General features: G+C 41.1%; 1 protein-coding gene across 1 annotated transcript in view; it reads right to left on the bottom strand.

The window, feature by feature from the left end:
- Positions 1–12,491, bottom strand: part of LOC140104421 (beta-1,3-galactosyltransferase 2-like) — a 56,245-nt gene extending 43,754 nt beyond the window's left edge. Inside the window, exon 1 of the mRNA XM_072127956.1 lies at positions 12,443–12,491. The gene's annotated coding sequence lies outside the window, so the exon portion shown is untranslated. The remainder of the gene's footprint in view (positions 1–12,442) is intronic.
- Positions 12,492–13,466: the final 975 nt, after the last annotated feature.

The raw sequence follows: 13,466 nt of genomic DNA, 5'->3' as shown, positions 1-13,466 counted from the left end.
ACACGGAATCCTTTTTTCCTACGTCTGTTAACCTGTTGCAGCCCTTGCAGTGGGGCAGTCCGTGCTTCATTGGATTCTCCTGTCTGGCGTGAGGTGAGCTGGACTCTTTCAACTTTCCAGTTGGTGCTGAGCCTGTGGACTCACATAGCCATGGACTTTATTACGGATCTCCCATCACCTTTATTACGGATCACAGTCATCTGGGTGATAATCGATCACTTCTCCAAGATGTCCCACTTTGTTCCTCTGCCAGGTCTGCTGTAAGCGCCATGCCTTGCCAGCCTGTTTTTCCTGCCTGTCTTCCCCTGCACATTGTTTCCCATTTCTGGTGGTCTCTTTGCAGTCAATTGCAAGTTAAACTGAACTTCTCTTCTGCATATCATCCGTAGACTAATGGAAAGAGTCAACCAGACTCTGGTCTGCTATCTACTGCACTATATTTCTGCTCATCAGGACAATTGGTTTTCTCTCCTACCTTGGGTAGAATTCTCATATAATTCTCTGGACTCCGAATCTGCAGGTGCCGCTCCCTTCTTTATTGTCTTTGGACGACATTCATGCCCACCTCTTCCTCTGTATGGGCCTTCTGATGTTCCTGCTGTGAAGGAATTGGTTCAGGACCTCAAGTCCATCTGGGAGCAAATACGGCAGTCACTACTTCGGGCATCTGCCCGCACCAAAACCCAGGCTGATAAGAGATGCAGGCCTCCTCCAGTCTTCTCTCCAAGAGATAAGGTGTGGCTGTCTTGTAGATACGTCCGTCTGAAGGTTCCCAGCTACAAGCTTGGTCCTAGCTATCTGGGTCCATTTGAGGTGCTGAAGCGATCAATCCCATGGCCTATAAGCTCTGCCTTCCTCCCACCATGTGCATCCCAAATTCCTTTCACATCTCCCTTCTGAAACCAGTCATCCTGAGCCGCTTCTCCCGGCAAGTACCACTTTAAGATCCTGAGGCGGATTCCACCGATGTCTATGAAGTGAAAGAGGTCCTGGGTATGAAGTCAGTCGGAGGGAAGCGGTCCTTTTTTTTTGTTCACTGGAAGGGGTTCAGGCCATAGGAGAGGAGTTTGGGAGCCTGAGGACAACATCCTGGATCATGCTCTTCTACACAGGTTCCTCCAGTCCAAAAAGAGCAGGGGGCTGAAGAGGGGAGGGGGGGGTTACTGTCAGCTGTGTACCGCTGTGTGCCCCAGCCAGCCTGCACGGCAACTTACCTTTCCTGGCTCCAGAAGCTCCGCGATGCCTGTGCGGGCGTGCCGGCTCTGTGAAATTTAAAGGGACAGTTTGCCGGTACTTGACGCTGGCCAGCCGCCTGTCCTGATATATTCCAGCATCTTTCTGTGTCCACTGCCGGATCTTTGTGCCTCATAGTCTTAGAGAAAGCCCTGTGCGATTATCCTGATTCCGTTCCTGACCTCGCTTCTGTGCTGACTGTCCTGACCTTCCGCTACGTCCCTGACTCTGATCCTGGGCTGCCTGTCTCGACCACCTGCCTGCCCCCGACCTTGCCTTATGATTCTGTACTTCGTCTTAGCCACCACCGCAGACAAAGTCTCACTGTGGAACGACCTGGTGGTACCACGTAGCAACAAGTCCAACCTGCTTTGTGGCAGGCTCTGGTAAAAACCGAATACCACTTAGACTCCAGATGTTGGCTTACGTAATCGTCCGCGGTGGTACAGAGGATCCACTACCACTGATCCTGACATTAGTGTAATAGCCAAACCAATAAGTCTCTAACAGAAAGAATAGACACTCAAATTTACACAGCGCTATTTTGGAATCATACCTTAGTACATCTTAACATTTCTTAGTTTCTGCATTCATTCTTTCCTGAACCCTGATGTAATAGTACATCTGCACGGGAAGGTACTTCCCACAAACAGACTTACCATTAAATCAGGTTTCTGGCATTGGCATTGAAAGTGGAGATGATACCAGAAGCAGTGGGTGTCAGCTGTATATCCCAGTTGCCACAGGGCTTCCCAAACACTACTGCAGTCAGGCATGTGTGTGTCTGGGTTCACAAACAGTTTACACTTTGCTGCAATACATTAGTATTATAGTGAAGTGTCTTAGATTTGAACCAGCGATCAGAGCATTGCTGGTTCAAGTCCAAGTTTATATACAGTAAAATAATGTTTAAAAAAGTGAAAAACTATTTAAAAAATAAAAAATAATCATTATTGGATTCGCATGGTGAACGCCATAAAAAAACTTTCAGAAAAAGTTGATTTTTCATCAATACCCTTTACAGAAAATGCTCTAGAAACTGATCAACAATGTTATGCGCCCCTAAATAAGACTTTTCTTGCAAAAAATAAACCCTCAACCAGATTTGCCAACAAAAAAAAAATTATAATGCATCTTAAAAGATAAAATAAAAAAGATTTCTCCAAATTATTTTTTTTTTCAGTAAAATAAAATCTATATAAATTAGGTATTGCCATAATTATGGTGACCCATAAAATAAAAAAAGAAGAAAATATATTTTATGTTATGGTGAACAGCCCAAAAAAACCTCATCAGAGTGTCATACACGGGCTGAGCCCTCTCCATAGCCGGGTAGTCTTTGCTACATATTGCAGCAAAGGCTTGCCGGTAACAGTGCCAGCACTGATCGTGGGCGTTTTCCCGCTGATTGCTTCAAAAAGATGGCGGCACCTATGCCCTGTCTGAGGATCGTCCCTGTGACATCATCATGGAACGGTGATCCGTCGTCATAGTAGCCTCCCGAAGACATGGCTTAACCCATGCATTACAATTTGCTATGAGCACATTGTAATGTATGAGGAGTAAAATCCCCATATACTGCCATACTGTAGTATGGCAGTATATGGTAGGATCTTACAGACAGCCTAGGGTTAAAGTACCATAGGGAGTCTGATAAGTAGTAAAAATAAAAAAAAGTTTAAAAAAAATATAATAAAAAAACCTAAAAGCTCAAATCACCCTCCTTTTCCTAGAACTGATATAAATATAAATAAACAGTAATAATCATAAACACCTTAGGTATCTCCGCGTCCAAAAGTGCCAGATCTATCAAAATATAATAACCGTTTTTTCACTGTGTTTAACCCCGTAACAGAAAATCGCACCCAAAGAAAATAAAAAATTCTATAAAAAGTGATTAAAAGGTTGCACAGTCCTAAAACTGATAACATTGTAAACGTTATCAAAATCCGCCAAAAACTACACCACCCACAGCTCCGTGCAGCCAAGTATAAAAAAGTTATTGGCGCCAGAAGATGGCAAAATTCCCCCAAAGTTTTTGTACAGGAGGTTTTAATTTTTTTTAAATGTATGAAAACATTATAAAACCTATACAAATTTGGTACCCATGTAATCTTACCGACCCAAAGAATAAAGTAGACATGTCATTTGGGGAGTACAGTGAAATCCGTAAAATCCAAGCCCACAAGAATACGGCACAAATGCGTTTTTTTTACCAATTTCACTGCGTTTGGAATTTTTTTCCCCCAAGTTATGGATTTTTGAAGGTGGGGAGTAAAAAATGGAAGCAAAAAAATTAAAAAAGGGCCTCGACGTTAACACATAAACTACAAAAGTAAAAAAGTTAAACATTATAACCAATTAACATTTGGCACAAACACAGATCATAAAAGAGTCACTGATGGTCAGCCAATCTAGGCTCATTTTCCAAAAGTCAGCATTACAGATGCCAAAATTGTTAAACCCGGCGCCAGCAAGTAAGACTGTTTACTGATAACATAAGTTTTTACAGTGGTGAACACATAGTTTGGGTGGGTCTTACCAGAGTCCAGAAGAGGTAGGCTCCTTGGCTAATGATGCTTATGGTATTTCTGATTTATGAGATCAGAAAAACATGAATTCCCGTTTCTTCCAAAAACAACCCCTTATCTGTTTTTATGTTATGTCTGTTACTTAAGCTCAGCAATATTCACGTCAATGGACTGGAGTTGCAATGCTTCACAAAATCTGTTATCCACTGTGATGCCATTTTGACATTTTTGTGCTTATCATGCATTTTTTAACATCAGCTGTATAGGTGATGATATCGGACAGTAAGTTACTGTTCAGGATTTCTCCAGAAGCATTAATACCTGTAGGATATTCACCAGTGGTGAGCATGTCGGCCCATCCTTAAGTAGACAGGATAGTTAATCATTTGAGCATGTGTCAGTAAAATATTAATGCAGTATATAACTGCATTGATTATTGTCTCAGTGGTAGTACTTGTGTGCTAACTAGGACTTGAGATCTCTAATCTAGGCCACCAGGACAATGTTCTGACTTGGCTCTTCTCCTGTCCACCCCTAGTTGTCTTACTGATCGTCTTACAGATTGTCTTACTGAGAGGTTATCACTTTATAACTGTGAAAATTTGGCAATAGTATTAGTAGGTCTGTCATAAAAATGTCTATATACCATACTGCTCAATGTACACCTTAAAGGGGTATTCCCATCTGGGCATTTCCACTAAATTAAATTCATTTGCCTTATGTAAACATTTCCTCAATTGGATGTTAATTAAAAAAATGTTCCTGTGTGAAGATAATTTCTCATAAATGTAGCCATGTTGTCCCTTAGAAACCAGATAGCTTCCTCGGATACAACCACGTCACACTCTGGCAGTGGTGGCCAGACATGCGCTATAGAGTCCTGCCGGACCACCAGGATTCAGCAATCATTACCACAGGACGGCTGCGGGACCTGCAGTAACTCCCGGATATTTTATATACAAAAACCTTTTGTTTCTTTGTGTAATCCCTCCATCAGAGGTGGCCGTATCCGAGGAAGCTATCTCGTTTCTAAGGGACAGAATTACTAAATTTATGAGAAATTATCTTCACACAGGAACATTTTTTTTAATAACATTTAATTGAAGAAATGTTTACATATGGCAGATTAATGAAACTGGATGTGAGTGCCCAGATGAGAATACCCCTTTAAGTCCCTTACCCACAAGTATTTTGCTGATTCAAGTGCAGTTCAATTCATCATCGCTTTGACTTGGTCTGAACTCAGTCGGTTCTCGTTTTCAGATTTTTTTCACTAACTGTGATCCGAGAAAAACGCAGCATATCCTCCTCTATTCTGAAGCCTTCGAGAAAAATGCCCAATGGGAGCGTGAAAAAACTGACAGAACTTGGATGCATCCTAGTGCCATCAATTTTCTCCTAAGGCAGTAGCAGACAACCCAGAACTGCTCCTACTCCCTGCATAATACCACATTGAATATTAGATACCACAAATAAAGGCAGCTGTTTCCCTCCATAACAAGGGACCTGTGGTTTGGGGCCCCAAATCAACCTGTATGACAGCAGTACATGGAGAAAAATGTAAAAAAAAAGCAAATTAGCTTAGGAGGCTCCAGGCTTCATTAACACCTATGAAACCCAGTGGCCTTCAGGCTCTTTTACACAATTTTAAAAAGCCTTTTTTGTAAAAAAAAAAAAAAAAAGGGGCATAAAAAGCTAAAAGAAGAACAGATTCCACCAGAGGGGGGAACACACCTGTATGTAAGAGTGCTAGGTCTACAATTCTTCATCCTGGTGGTAAATTTCCTTTAAAATTCACACAGAGCGCTTTGAGACGCTGAACCACCAGTCCATAAGTACTGGTGGGTGGTTTAGTTCCTCAAATCGCAATGACAGGATCGATTTATAGACTAAGTATTTTTTAGAAGCACAATTTTGTTTTTCATATATCCTACTGATAAACTTTTACTAACCCTTTTTGTACAGAATATTAAACAAACCAAATTTGATGTTTTTTTAATAAAAATTTGGCACAGCAATTCCACAACTAAAGTTCACACATAACGTTTGTTTAAACGCTATAAGCGTAATTCAATAGCGTTTACAATGTGTTTCTTACAGTATTTCTTTTACTATTATTTATGATCCCTTAAGGTACTTACCTAGGTGGTCTGATTTGTGATACAAAATTCTGCAATGCTACAATATTGCAGTATATTGGCAATAATATACTGCATAATACATCTAATACCCACCATGAATGGAGAGGGCTCAGCTCCTGCATGGTATGACTAGGAAGTGGTTTAAGAAATAATCTATAATAATAGATAATTCTACTCCACTTCATTGATTATCCTTGAACTGTGAAAACCCATTTTCCATGGGGTTGTTCCAGTAAAAACAATGTTACAGTCCAGATCTGTACTAGATATGACAGCTGTTCCTGAATTGCAATGCAAATACATTTAAATAGATAGGACATAAAGAACTCAGCAAAAACTGACAAACCTATCTTTAATTTAATTATGCCCCACACACAGGCAGAAATTATGCCCCTATTCACAACCCAAAACATCACTGTTTTTCAACCTGCAGTGTATAACAATTCAATAAACTGGATATATTATTAATTCATAGTACTTCAAAACATACAGTATTACCAATATAAAAATCCACTATAGCAATTCTTTAGTAAAGCATTGTAAAGGGAGTCTATCAGAAGGTCTGACCCTGTAGAGCAGTGTAACCAGAGCATTCTGTGAGGTGCTAGTAGCATCAGGACTATGAGAAATTCATTTACTTTATTCAGGGAAGTAAATCTTACCAACATTCACATGACCAGGTGACCTGATAATCAAGAAATAGTTATTTTTTGGGATGGTGTTTACTCCATAGCAACCATAAAATATTTTTGACACTGACTGTAGAGCCCCTTTACCTTCAATTTTACTTTACTGGACAACTTCTTTAAGTTGCTTTGTTAAATTGACATTTTTTTTATTTGTCAGAAACCTGTTGTCTTGACAGATTGAGGATCTATTCACAAGTCCATGTGACCTATGAGCTGCAAGGCCAGTAGAAAGGGAGTGAGTGTTGCGCTGCACACAGAGGCAGGGATATGACAACCTTATCTTTGGCAGCATAGCCGCACGGATCAGACGCCATGCACCTCTATGGCGGCCAATTGCAGTTATGTGAACGGAGCTTAACGGAGGCTTTTTAGACTGTCAAAAAACCCCTATTATTATGCATAGAAACTAATTGCTGCGGATCTGGTCAGACATACTTGTTATCATTGCGAGAGGAGATGTAAATGTTTTGGATTAGAAGAGATGAACCATGGGGCATATTTATATTTATGCATTGTTGTATAATATTTCGTTTATTTTTAATGATAAGTAGGTTACAATTCAATTATTTATGGTAGATAATAAAATTGCTGTGCCATGTGCCAACCATGCTAAATACAAATAAGTATTCATTCTAAGTAATAAGTTTTAATGTTTTCTGATGAATAAAGCATCTTTTTTATTGTTTTATTGGAGTTAAGTAACTTTTTATTACAAAATGTAATTGCCTTAACACTGTGGTGGCTAAACTATGGCATGTGTGGCAAAGGTGGCACTCAGAACCCTGTCAGCTTGTAGACTGTCGTCCTTACACAGAGTTGCCAGAAAATGAATGATCCTCCAGCATTCCCAGGCAGCTCAGGGTGCGCCATGCTCAGCGCTTTTTGAAAGTGGCACATTTTGGGCTGCTTGGGACTACAGTCCAGAGAGTGGAGGTGCAGACAGGGTTGGATTATCATTGAAACTAATGGAGCTCCTGCTGCAGGCCCTCTAATTCTTCCAGTCTGAGGGACCCTGGAGGAGTCTGGGAAATAACAAAGAAGTTACAATCGGAATTTCCCCTCCGTCTTTCAACAATATCAGTTTTCCCAGGATGCCGATACCATGGGGTACTAAGGACACTAAGCAGGGGACACTAAGTTACTGCTCAAATAGTTGTGTTGGCACGTAGTGATAAATAAGTAGCTATTGGGTCTCAGTTTTTATTGGTCTCGAAAAGGGTCACCCTCATTGCTTTAGGACAGTGGTGGCGAACCTATGGCACGCGTGCCAGAGAGGGCACGCCGAGCCCTCTCTGTGGGCACGCGACCATCTCCCCTGCTGTCTGTATATAAATCATTAGAACTCCCGGCAGGCAGGAAAAGCTGCTGATCTCTTTCACTGAAGGCTGCATCTGACCTGCTCTGTGCTCATTAGTGCTGCCTAGAGACACAGCAGCAGGCCAGTGCCCGCCCCTCCACTCCCTCCCCCTCCCCCTTCAGCTCGAACAGGAGGAGAGTGAGAGAGAACTGCCGGAGCTTACAGCATCAGCGCACAGTGAGTACAGAGAAGTGCAGCAGGAGGGCAGGAGCTGCTCTGTGTGTATTACACAGGCAGCAGGCTGGCAGCTTTGGGACACTGAACAACTGTAGGTGCTTATTGTTTAGTGTCCCAAACTGCCTTGTATGACACATGTCTGTGGCCACAGATATACTGCCCCTGGTCCAGTTCTCCTGTCACTGTGCTATGCTGCCAGTGACCCTGGGGTGCGCTATACTGCCCTCACTGACAGCATGGCACAGGTGCCCAGAGCTCCAGACCAAGGGCAGTATATATATGTATATACGTATGTGTGTGTGGCCACAGACATGTGTCATGTGGTAATTTGATGGTAAATTCACCTCCCTGATTCCATGTAGATTTGCTGTTCAGTGCACCCACCCCACAACATACACATTACCCTACACACCCCCTCCCGAATTCAAAAATCCTTCATATTGCCACTGGATGGGGGTAGTGATCCTCAGTGGATGGGGGTAGTGATCCTCAGTGGATGGGGGTAGTGATCCTCAGTGGATGGGGGTAGTGATCCTCAGTGGATGGGGGTAGTGATCCTCAGTGGATGGGGGTAGTGATCCTCACTGGATGGGGGTAGTGATCCTCACTGGATGGGGGTAGTGATCCTCACTGGATGGGGGTAGTGTCCCTCACTGGATGGGGGTAGTGTCCCTCACTGGATGGGGGTAGTGTCCCTCACTGGATGGGGGTAGTGTCCCTCACTGGATGGGGGTAGTGTCCCTCACTGGATGGGGGTAGTGTCCCTCACTGGATGGGGGTAGTGTCCCTCACTGGATGGGGGTAGTGTCCCTCACTGGATGGGGGTAGTGTCCCTCACTGGATGGGGGTAGTGTTCCTCACTGGATGGGGGTAGTGTTCCTCAGTGGATGGGGGTAGTGTTCCTCAGTGGATGGGGGTAGTGATCCTCAGTGGATGGGGGTAGTGATCCTCACTGGATGGGGGTAGTGATCCTCACTGGATGGGGGTAGTGTTCCTCACTGGATGGGGGTAGTGTTCCTCACTGGATGGGGGTAGTGTTCTTCACTGGATGGGGGTAGTGTTCCTCACTGGATGGGGGTAGTGTTCCTCACTGGATGGGGGTAGTGTTCCTCACTGGATGGGGGTAGTGATCCTCACTGGATGGGGGTAGTGTTCCTCACTGTATTTGCTCCTGCTTTGTGATATAATTAGTGATGTTATACTTTCTTTAGTGGTCTGTTTATTATCAGTATGGTGGTATTTATCTTGTTGTACTGGTAATGGTCATCATGTAGCAGTATTATATGTCCCTTATAGAGTGGTATGGTGTGATTTTAGGCTAAATAGACGTGTTGGCACTTTGCAATGATTACATGGACTTTGGTTTGGAGTTTGGGCACTCGGTCTCTAAAAGGTTCGCCATCACTGGCTTTAGGAGATACTATAGTTAAATAGAAAAGTTAATAAACAGATTTTTCATGTGCAGTTTCATAAATAAGGTAGGTAGAGGTTGTAGCAACTTTTAAGTGGAATGAGGGGCCAGTCTAATGCTACTACACCCATGCGGTTTAATTTTGAAGATCCTGATTTCTTTTATGGCATGTAATAATAATTTATTCCCTAGGGAATTACAATTGTAGATACTAGTTAAATTGTAATTGTTACTTCCTATTTTTTAAATGTCTATAGGGGATAGATTTTAAACATTTCTTTTTTTATATTTTAGGGTGTTTTGGAAACTTTGAAGACTCATTTTTTGTTTTTGTTACTTGGTGTCCACCTTCATCTCTGCCTATACTGTGTAAACTCTTCCTGTCTGACTCCTCTTACAAACTAACAATCTGTCCAGCGGGAGTTTAGAGCTGATAGTCAGTCTAAAAGTTAGAGCCAAACCCAGATTTCCAATAAAATCTCTTTATTGTGCAGTGATTACTCATGAATCACCTTGCCCTGTTTAGAGGAACTGATCATAGTGCAGAAGATAACATAGTTCCTTTATTTATGTAGCACCAACAGATTCCGCAGTGAAACACAGAGCTTGCCAGATCAGTCCCTGTCCCGAGGGGGCTTACAATCTAGTCAACCTACCAGTATGTTTTGGAGTGTGGGAGGAAACCTGAGGACCTGGAAGAAACCCACGCAAACATGGAGAGAACATACAAACTTTTTGCAGATGTTTTCCCTGGGACATGAACCCTGTTCCACAGCGTGGCAAGGCTGTAATGCTAACTATTAACCCACCGTGTTGCCCTACGATGGGACTCTTTACATTTATAAGATACAAGGAGCCCATTCTTCCCTGAGTAACAGTCACAAAGATCACAACACAATGTCCCATAGAGGGATTAAAAATAAAGCCATTTTAATAACAAATGGTTTCATTTTGCATAATTTTAAAAAGAAATCAACATACACATGTTTGATGTTTTTGTTTCATCTCAGTAAAAACTATTATTCAAAGATAAAAAAAATCATTTTAATGTATGCACAAGAAAAATATACATTACATTAAAAAGTACCAAAAAACTAATTATTTCTTTAAAAAATATATTTTAGAGTCCAAATATCACATAGGGCATATATCTGTATACTAGAGTAAATTGTGAGAAAATTGTCTGGCCCTTAATGCTGAAATTTATATTTAGTTGCTTCACAGCTTTAATATTTTAGTTGAAGGTGATTTTTCATATAATCCATTAAATATTGTAAAAGCTTGTCTGAGGTGAGTAGGCTGAGCTGGCGATCAGAGTCCGAAATTCATCAGGGAGTAGCATTATCCGGAATGGGCAGGAGACAGGACCAGAGAAAATAGAGGTATCAGATGAAGGAGAAGGTGGTAATACAGCGGTGTGCCTGATGCAGTGCTCGGTTCAAAACCAAGATGGCAAAGTCCAAAGAGAATTCCATTAATAGAAGAAGGCTGGGCTGTGTGCTTTGACTAAAAAGCAATCTCCGTGTAAGCTAAGGTCTCACACAGAGCAGATGCCAACACCTCATATATTTACTTAATAGTAATTGGCACAGAGTGCAACATGCTAAACATAACCCAGTGCTCCCCCGAAGTAGGCTTTCCTTCCGCCAGTCACTTAGGTGCTGTCATTTGCCAGAAAACTGTGCACTGAGATTGATAAAGCTGTTGGGTGAAATCTGCACGTGCCACCTAACATTACTTCCACAAGAAAACAGTGCCTGGTGGTGCAAGGTGACCTTACTGGTTCCTTTTTTTGTCTCCCTCTAAAATGTGGCTTAGTGCAAAACTGCATTTAATTGATATTTAAATAGCTTATAAACGTAAAGACTGGTTAAGATCAGAGACACACCATCTAGTTGAGAATGAATCCTATGAACAAGACAGAAAATAATGGGTTTTCCCATCTAAACTACTAACCCCTGCAGGTAGAGTATGAAATGTCCTCTCTAGAATTACATCTATTATATTAACACTCCCCCATTCATCTACACTAGAAAAAATGCTTCAATGAAAGAACTGGAGATAAGGCTCACATTCCCAACTATTTACCTGCCTGCATGTCTGGTTCTGTGGCAGAAACATAAGGTTAGCTTTTCATCTTTAATATGACACCCCTAGAATAGTTCTAGATATTATATAACCCAAACATCTGAAGTGATATCCCCCCTCCAGCTTCTAAAAGTGACACATTTTAGGCAGAAACTACTCTTCTTTTTTGTGCATGACTGATTTTTTAATGAATATCCACTCGAGAATTAAAATAGAGAAGAAAATTCGAGGATGAGTAAGGGTATTGTTAGTTTAGTGATTGAGTTTTAGTCATTTTGTGTGTCTGCATGATAGTTTTACATATAATTTGTATGTATCCATTTGTTTGAATAGAAAGTAAACTACAAAATACGGCACAATTTAGAACATTGCTTATTCCGTGGGTTATATTATCTCTATCATTACATACAACACAAGGGAACAGTACTGCAACAGTAAAATGAGCATGTGGTGTATGACTTAATATATATCTGTCTCTACCTCATTGCCACTTGACTTTTCTCCCTCTAAACAAAAATTTAAGGCTGCACATAATTCACAATAATTGCAGCAATGCTACAAAAATTTGCTCCAAGTCATAATCATTCCTAGCTTTGACTACAAATGTACACTACACACATAAATGGAGAAAAGTAAATTCAAAATATACAATGATAGAATAGATAAAATAGAATGACAAACCTAACACCCTCTTAAACTGTTTGACAATATACTAAGTTTTATTGAATTACGTGTCTGTTTAGCAATCATAGGTCATAATTTGGATAAACTATACTATATTTTGCTGCAAAAAAGTGTGGATATAGTTTACTTACCAGGATCACTGCTCTATAGATAAAGGAAGGAGAAAATGAGGTAGACAACAGGTAAGTCAGAAAGAAGTAACTGATAAGGAAGCGAAGAGGTGGAGTTACAACACCTGTGACTGTTTAACCCTTATTTTCAACTCATCATTCAGCTGACAAGTTATATTATATAGAAAAACTACAGAATAAAATGCCAGTATTAAAAAAACACTTATCAATAAAAACTCATAGTAAAAGAGACCCATAGAAAAAGAGACCTTTATTAGAACTATAATATCAGAACTGAGATACTGTGCAAACATAGTCACACTTACATTGTGCATTATGTGAGATATTTCTGAGGGTCATTAGCAGAAGGAGGTTCCAAAGAATACAAGGACGCACAGAATATCTGTAGAAACGCTCACACAAATGACTGTAAAAATGGATTGGAAAGCAATAGGGAGTCCTGTGGAGCGTGTGACCTGCAGCTCCGTACTATGTCTATGGAAGTTCTAAGCTACCTTACGGATAACGAAAAGAGAATCATGATGGCTGGATTTAGAAGTGACATAAGTTGACAGCCAGCCTCAACTAAAAATAGCTAGGTCCCTAAGATAGCTAAGGAGGAGAGTCCCCATTGTTGCTGAGATATCAGTAGCAATATCGGACCATTATAATCCTCTCTACTGTCAGAGGAGGTGCTGTGTTATTATCATAACAATTGCCCCTACCTCAGTTCCAGCTCTTCTCTCTGACAGTGGAGAAGGTTATAATGGTCACATACATTCACTGATATTTCAGCAATTCAGGGGGCTAGAAAGAAATTCAAAGTACAACTGAATCTATGTAGCAGCCACATGCATGAGGTGGTGAAAAGGCCTCTTAAAATGCCAATATGGGCACAGGCAGGTTGATGTATTACAGTGTTCTGTATACGTTGCATATGTGCAAACTCCCTCCACTTCCTCCCATAATGAATTTTAGAGCTAAAAACAGCAAGAAGCATCCCCTGCATCTCACAGACCATACATTGCCCCAGGGAAGGAACTCC

The sequence above is a fragment of the Engystomops pustulosus genome, chromosome 10, assembly GCF_040894005.1.
Source record: "Engystomops pustulosus chromosome 10, aEngPut4.maternal, whole genome shotgun sequence".
Lineage (NCBI taxonomy): Eukaryota > Metazoa > Chordata > Amphibia > Anura > Leptodactylidae > Engystomops > Engystomops pustulosus.
This window is presented reverse-complemented; position numbering and strand designations above follow the sequence as displayed.